Here is an 8,296-nt window from a genome sequence, read left to right as displayed (position 1 = left end):
GCAAGCCACAAAAGTCTGATAAGCAAAGTGGTCACAAGCATCAAGTATTGAATGGCTCCAAAATACATCTTCTCAAGCCCAGTCCCTTCTTTCCAGCACAACTGAATTTCTCTTGAAACTGTAAAATTTGAGTGTTCACTTTGTGTCCAGTTCAGAATGAAAATATTTTTGCAAATGGTAAAAATGCTAATGTTTGTTTTCAGTAAGGTGAATACAAAAGCCAAAATGTGCACAAAATATATCAATACAGAAGGAAGTCAAGATACCTTATTATCAAAAAAGAGTAAAAATATATTTATAACCACCCATTGATGCACATTTTCCTGCTGAATTTCATCAAAGACATTATATTCTCACGGATCATTTCTCTTTTGGTGAAATTTCAGTGAAAAATTTCTCAATATGGTACAGTTGGAAGTGGGCATTTCCAAGAACTTTCCTGAAATAAAATCTGATGGTCATCATAGTTATTTATGGTGGAAAGCATGCAGGTTTTAGATGCAAGTGCTATGCAAATTCTTTTGCAGATTAATTATGAAAATACTATTTTACATTAAACCATTGCAGGGTTCTATGTATTTTTTCCAAAACAAGTCAAAAGACCCTCCCCATAGCTGATCTCTTACATCCCCATAACCATACCTATAAAACCTTCTGGGTTTTATCTATATGAGGTGTTTCTTTCTTCCCACACCTACACAGGACTCTGCCTGTCAGTACTAAATCTGTTTGCAGCAACAAAGGAGCCAAGGGAGAATATCCTCAGAGACAAAGTGAATTATCCAGAATAACTATGAAAGCTTAAGTTAAAATAATGGCTTACAGAATGATGGGTACAAGATGGAAAGAGACTGTCTCAAGGAGATAAATTTTGCTAACAGTTTTTCCACAGTGAAAAGACATATATTATATTTAAACAACCCTCTGATTCAATTGGGTGAGAGCTGCAGTAGAAATCCAGTGGAGAAACATTTTCTGGCACTTCTACATCACATGCTCAAAGCAGGAGTTAAACCACAAGTGTTAATGTGCAAGCTAAAGGAAAACATAAACATTTTATTGCTATATTTTAGAATTAGCTCAGAAAGAACTAATGTTTTCCTCTTTCCTTCATTTTAATATAGTCATTTTAGATCTAGATCTTAAAGGTTTTGTACATGTGATTTGCCATACAAGCAAAGCAGAGATTGCATTAGGGTTTGCAGGATCTGTGCCTTAGCACTGCAAGTTCTTCATTCACTTTTCCACCAGTGCTAAAGAGAGAAATAATTAATGGGACATAGAGAGATTCAGGTGCCATTTAAGATAAACTCACTCCCAGGAATTTCCTTTTGATGCATGCTATGTAGCATTGCACTGCATTGACTAACTAAATCTCTGCATTAATCAAGTCTATCTTTTATTCATGGGTCTGAACATTTTCATTGTTGGAAATGAGTTGTGACCTCCTGGTACCTCTCTCTCTACCAGGCCCTGTATTAAATGTGTTGGATATGCCCTGATTTAATCAAGTTGCACAAATCTGACTCAGATGATGATAGAATCTGACCAGATAGCCTCATTACTTGTTTTGGACTGTCGACTAAATCTTTGGCACACCCTGTGCTGGATTATAGCATGGATCAAAACAGGGTAAAAAAAATGGTGCTGTGACATGATATTTCAATGGATGGGAGAGCACTATATCTGATCTGCAGACATGCTGGTTATAAACACACGGCAAAACCCAACTCTGGGCAGGATGGGAAGGCTTTCTATAAGCCATACACAAAGCACCAGCATTACATTTGTTCTTGTTTCTCCTTCTGATCATTCAAAACAACATGGTGCTGCTACCATTTAGCCCCTCTTGTTACTGGATGTAGAGCAATGATTTTCATGAAATCAAAATTAATGAACTCACAGAGTACTGATATTTAAAGCAACATTCAATGAAGACATATTAGAGGTATTAATGGCTGCAATCTGGGACTCATTTCCATTCAAATGAAGCAACTAATTAATTGAGAGCAGTCAGCAGACAGAGTCCAGCAAAAAATAATTGTTATTCTACAGGTGACTAGAGCTGTCCTTGAGATTCCTTAATAAAAGAGGGACCTCAGCCACCATCTCTAGTTTCAGACTCTGCTGGCATTCTGTATGTCAAGAAAGTGCCATGTGTGATGTCTCTGGGACATCTGGGGCAGGGAGTGAAATGCAGAAGTGACAGAGGAGAGTTGATTTATCCACTTACTCTCTTCCCTGCATTAGATATTACCAGAGTGTGCCTACCCCTCACCTTGTACCAGAGACAAATACCAACCCCTGAACCACCAAAAGAGTGAGCAGAGGAGCAAAGTTAAACCAGAGCAAGCTCAAGGCTCCTCTGTGCTCTGCACTGAGCTTTGTCACAGCAGGAAGGTGTTAGGTACAAAGACAGGTGTTACAGCATGGGCAGAGCATGTTTGAAACACAGAGGAACAAAGGAAAGGTCAGGCAGAATTAGGTGGACAAAGTGGCACAGAGACAAGTGGACAACTCTTTCTGTCACCAACAAGGGCTAGAAGGGATCAGTTCTGAGGAGCTATGGTTACACCAGTTGTGTTTCTCTATTTGAGTTCAGCTGAAGTGGTTTCAGAGCCAGCTCAGTAGGTTGCACAAGGCGAGCACTGCAGTTCCAGCACACAGAGGGCAGGGGCTGACCCAGATTGTGCAAGTTCTCCTTGGACACAGGGACTCATTGCTCAGCAGGACCAACCAGATGCACAGGAAGCAGGCTGCAGGTGCTCCACACACACCATCACCACCTCTTGCAGAAGGATTTGCTATCTCTGACTAACACAGCTCACGGGCAGCTGCCGGGCCACGTCCCCTCCTGTGCCCATCCTGCCACACTGGTGAGAAGGTCACCTAACAACAAGCAGGGCTTGGAACAGGAAATCTGAAAGCTTCATGAAAATGATTGTCCTGTGAGCTGAGTTCCTCATGCCTCAGTCTGTCACAAGAGCACAGGAAGAACCTGGAGCGACTCGTGTGCACTTCTTCTGAATCCTCATCACATCAATGGCTTTATTGCACACCAGGATGAGCCACCTCCCAGTCTGCCTCTCTGTTTGGGGCTGTGATTTGTCACTGCTTTCATTCTTAATAACAGGTTCACAGATTCAATCAGGGAATACAGAAAAATATCTCACACCATCTGTTTAGAAGGTATATTTCACACCCCAGGGCTAATTCAAGAGCTAGTAAAGAGGTGACAGCTTTAGTCTAGCTCTTAAGATCTTCCTGTATGGCTTTAATAGTAACTAAAAGCAGCCTTTAGCTCCAAAATTTTACCACAGCCTGAAACAAAGAGGTGATAGTCACATATTAGGGCTCAAATTCTTCCCCACTAATCACACAAGATATCAGTTCATTCCTTTCATAGTCTGTTATTTAAAGGAGATTCCTCATCAGCTGGTCCATTGTCATGAGCAGGATGGGAATTCTACACACTCTAAATCAAATCCATTTGTATGTACTGAAAAGGAAATGCATCTGAAAACATCACTAATTATTATTATCATAATCATCACCATCATCCTGCTTGCTGAGAAATACAAAATAACAGATTCCATTACTTAGAAATACCAAACTATGAAACCCAAATAAATAAGTAAGAACAAGGAAGTAATTTAAAAAAAAATTATGTAAGATAGTTGATCAGAATATCACTATTTTCTGTCCAGAGAAATTGCTTTTCCTCTCTAAGAATTAACACTGCAAATTTTGTACAGAGCTGTATTTGGTCTGTGGACACATTTCCATGACCTGAAAGTATGTTTTTACATAAATGAACTGTGGTTATTTTCATGAACAACCTGCTAAACTGGGAGCATTTGCCAGAATAACAAGAAAATATTTGATTTAGGGCAGTGATTGCTCACCTTGGAAACAGAGCTGCACACTAAAGACATCCAGTCATGGCAAAGTCATCTGTCCCAACGAGACAGCTTGCTTTGCATATTGCTCCTACTCCAAATGTGCCAAAGGCACTTCTGAACAAGCCAAACAGAGTCCAAGAAGCTCTGTTCTACTGAGAGCCACAGCAATGCTCAGCTTCAAATGAGGGCAGATTTGATTTATTGATGCTCTGCCTGCCAGACAGAAGCTGTACAAGAGATAACCAACACACAAAGCTTTGTAAAATGTTCTTCCTAAAAGCAGGCTTCCAGGAGGGAGTAAAAAAATAAAAAAAAAAACCCTATAATAATTGTTCAATTAAAAATTCATGCAGGTAACACTTTGAAATCCACTGAGCAGCTGTCCCACAGTGACTCAGAAAGCTGCCATTGCAATTTGCCCACTCCCAAAAACCCTCTTCTACACAGGCAAACTTAAGGGAAAGCATAATTGCTTCAGAGCATGTTCTAGTTTGGTTGGAATTTGACAATCAAACACCATCACAGCAAGCCTGTTGAACAGAGTGCTGCTTTCATTGCCTGCTCTTTTCCTGAAACCCAGACCAGGACAACCCAAAGTAGAGCAGCACCGATGTGACCGCAGCAGTATCGCCCTGCTGTTCATTCACACAGCCTTGCATGGGCTTGCTTGGAAGGCTCTGCTCATCTATCAAGCCTGGAGACTTGGCTGGAGAAGACACATAAATAAATGGCATGTGGCAAACCCCCCAACTTCTGGCTGGAGGGAAACCATCAAGTGCTTTGAAGTTTCTTTTAAAATGTAGAAAGCGGTGCCTGATTCAAAGTGCAAATATGCAGATTAGAATTCCTCAGGTATTAAGCTCTACTGGCTCACAAATTGTTTGTGTTTGAATGCAGTCTAAAGGAAAGGAAAATAAAAAGAGCTGTACCATAACACTTTTTATGACACAAGTTTGGAAACCATTCAAAATTCCTGGGTTTTTCACCTCACAAGGAGTCCTTTTAGCATATGTTGGAAGCTGTTGTTTGATATCAGTAGATTTTATGCTAATTTTCTGCAAAGAACAAGCTATGTAGTCATAATTTTTACAAGAATTTTAATTACCTGTCAAATTATTTTGTGCTTCACCTAGGGCAGGTGTGAGGGTATTTTTTACCTTGCTTTTGGTGCTGTTCACAAATTTTGGTTGCCACCATTTAAGAAATGTTAATGATGCTACAGAACACTCAGACACCAAGCTTGTGTAAATTATTACAGCTCAGTTGATTTCTTCACTTCTACTGATTTACAGTTATTGAGGACCTGAAGATCCTGGCATTATTGCAATTTATTAATCTTGGCTATAGATTTTATTCCATACATTCAGCTGTTCAAAAGTACTTGCAGGGTTAAGTGAAAATGCAGGCTGATGCAGTGAGTGTTAGTCAATATGAAAAAAACTTCTCATTCATTTCCACTTGCATTCATGGCTCCATAATTTTGACCGCAGTTTTTTGAGGGGGGCTTTGGGGCTATTTTCTGTTTTTAATGTGAAAACACACCAAAAGGTGAACCTCAGTTTAAACCCTTCAAGTCTGCAACCAAAGAATGAACAGGACATTACACATGGCTTCAACTGCAAGCTCCAAACTCCCTGGTTTTGATTTGCACACCCCTACACTTGGAGCATCAGACCAATCTGCAATTTTAGTATAAAATCATCATGCAACAAGCCCACAACTGGGGCAATATATTAAAAAATAGAGTAGATAAACTCTTTGCAGGAATGTAAATGCCATTATATTTAAGCAAAAGTCCATTCAGTTCCATCCTCATTCCTAGTTTCATCCTGGTTTCATCCTGAGTGACTCACCCAAGGGTGTGGGGTTACCCTCCTGCAGGACACCTGAGTGTGTGCCACGTGTGTTGGGTCATGATCCCAGAGCCCTGGCCAGAGTGACCACAGCCTCTGTTCCCTGGGCCTGCTGATGGCACAGGAGAGGAGAGCTCTCCAGGGCAGGGTCACCCAGCCCTTCCAAATGAGTCTGAGTTTTAATGGCAGGTTTGGGCCACCTGCATGACACAATTACCCATGAGAAAACTCCTCTTTACTTCAGCGGGAAGTAGAACACCAACACAGAGCTCTGCTAAGAAAAACAGTGAGTCATCTGAAAAAACAAGCAGACAAGTAGAGACTGTTGGCTAATAATTCTGCATGAGACCCAGACTTTCTTGAAATGGTCATCTAAAAGCATCATGAGATAAATCAGTATAGCCTAAAGAATATTAGCTCTTCTAGGATTAAAAACAAATCAGAGATTTTACCATCTGGGGAAAAATGTAAAACAATTCTTCAGAAACATTCATAAGAATGGGACAAAATATAAAATGGCAATGATGACTTCCCTTTGACATCAGGATAGACTCAAAATGATTATGAATTTTCTCTCTTACTCTCATCAAATAATGAAAGAGTTCAGCCAGAAAAGAAAATAATCTATTCAATGTGAGGTGCTGTAAAGTCACTGATTTGAGTCTGGCAGAAGAAGGATTTGGATTTAGGAACCTGACAAGTAAGACAAATGTTTTACTTGAGAGGTTAAGGAGGAATGGTGTATGAGCACACTCACAAATTTATTTCTGGAGAAAAGAAAGCAGAGTTTTGATGAAAAAAATATTTGAACAAAAGTTTTAGTCAAGAAATAAACATTTTCTAACCAAAAAGGACACCCATCCCACCCTTAAGCCCCACATACTCCTGCTGTTTTCATTATTCTTGAGAAATGTCCATCTGACCCTAGCTCTGAAACACCAGAGCACACAGGTGCACCTCCCAGCCCTTTCCAGTGAATTACTCTCTGCCAGCCTCAAGCTCAGGTGTCAGTGAAAACACCTGAGTGAAAACACCTATTGCTGAAGGGCTCAGACCAGGTAAAGAAATTGGGTCTTTGAGTCTTCCAGTTTGAATTCTTTCACTTGTGTGTCTGTCCCAAGATCTTTCCTACCCTATAAATGTGGAGGAGATCAGCAAAGACTGTAGGACGATGCAGGGAGGGAGGCACCAGTCACTGCTGGATGTGGACAGTGACTCTGTAAGGCTCCTGCCTCCCTCACTGCCTTACCTGAATGCCATTGCATTATTATGAAAGGGCAGTTCAGGTAGAATTCACTTTTACCATCACAATTAGCTTTTCTAAAGAATATTCAAAGTTTTAGTGTTTCCAGTCCTCAGATGAAAGCTGGAAGAATCAATTATCTGTCTTGCCCTTTTTGTTGATTTCAATTCCTTTATCCCCATTTAGGAATAATACCCTGCAGCAGGCTGTGGTAATATAAAATGTATTGGTTCCCCCAGTGCAAGGATATTTAAAAAAAGAGCAAAACCACCAAGAGGAATGTGCTCAGCAAAGAAACAATGGCTCTGGGTGAATGTGTTGGTGTTTGGAAGCAGAGCCTGACATAACCTGGTGCTAAAGACACATGCAGTGTGTTGTGAGTGGGATTTCATACACAACTTCAAGATCAATGAAGGCAATTCCCCTTTTTCTGAAGGCATCAGAAATCCTGGAGAATAAAACATTTTTAATGTAAGCAAATAGGTTATGGAAAGGATCAGACAAAGATCAGATGGATTCCTAAAATATTTTTTTCAAGAGAATTATCAGTGTTAGTTCAGAATTATACTAAAATAGGCTTAAAAGCTGAACAGTAATAAACTTCACTTTTTAGAATTAGATCATTTCAAGGGGATTTTGGTTAGAAAAGTGCTTGAAAAACTTCTATCACAACTTTTAGAATCTGGGAACATAATTTTGTGAGAGATGCCACATATCTCCCTTTGTGACAAGCTCTGCTGGCTGTTTACTCTGGCACCAGCTCTGCACCTTGTAAACAAAGTATTGTACCTAACAGGTACTTGGACATTTGCTGCTATCCCTTACCAGGATACATATGAATTTGGAATATGCATTTTACACCAGCTTCTTTCTCCTGTCCCCCAGGGAAGGCACAGAGCTGCATTTTGCACTCTCTGTCCAAGGAAGCTGCAGGAATCCTTGAGGTGTGGACAATCTGTGGGCTCTTCTATTACTGTTGTCAGAGCCATGAACAGTTTTTGACTCTTCTCTTCAGTTTCCTTACCCTACAGGTGAGATGAAAGGCACCTTTTTCCTGTCTCTCCCAAAGCATGCAACACAAGGGCTGTGATGGCAGTTTATTTTACCTTTAATCTGCATAAATGCAACCCAGCAGTGGAAATGCATGTTGTCCTCTGGAACCCATGGCAATCTGCTCTTCCTTCATTTCTATCAGTTTTAGATGAATAACACATCAGTCAGACTTCCATGCCTCCCACTGTCATTCACACCTTGCCCTCCCAGAGCTCCTGCTGTGAGGCAGCATGGCACAAGGAAAT

Source organism: Serinus canaria, chromosome 9 (genome assembly GCF_022539315.1).
Source record: "Serinus canaria isolate serCan28SL12 chromosome 9, serCan2020, whole genome shotgun sequence".
In the NCBI taxonomy this organism is placed as follows: Eukaryota; Metazoa; Chordata; class Aves; order Passeriformes; family Fringillidae; genus Serinus; species Serinus canaria.
Note: the sequence above shows the minus strand (reverse complement) of the source record.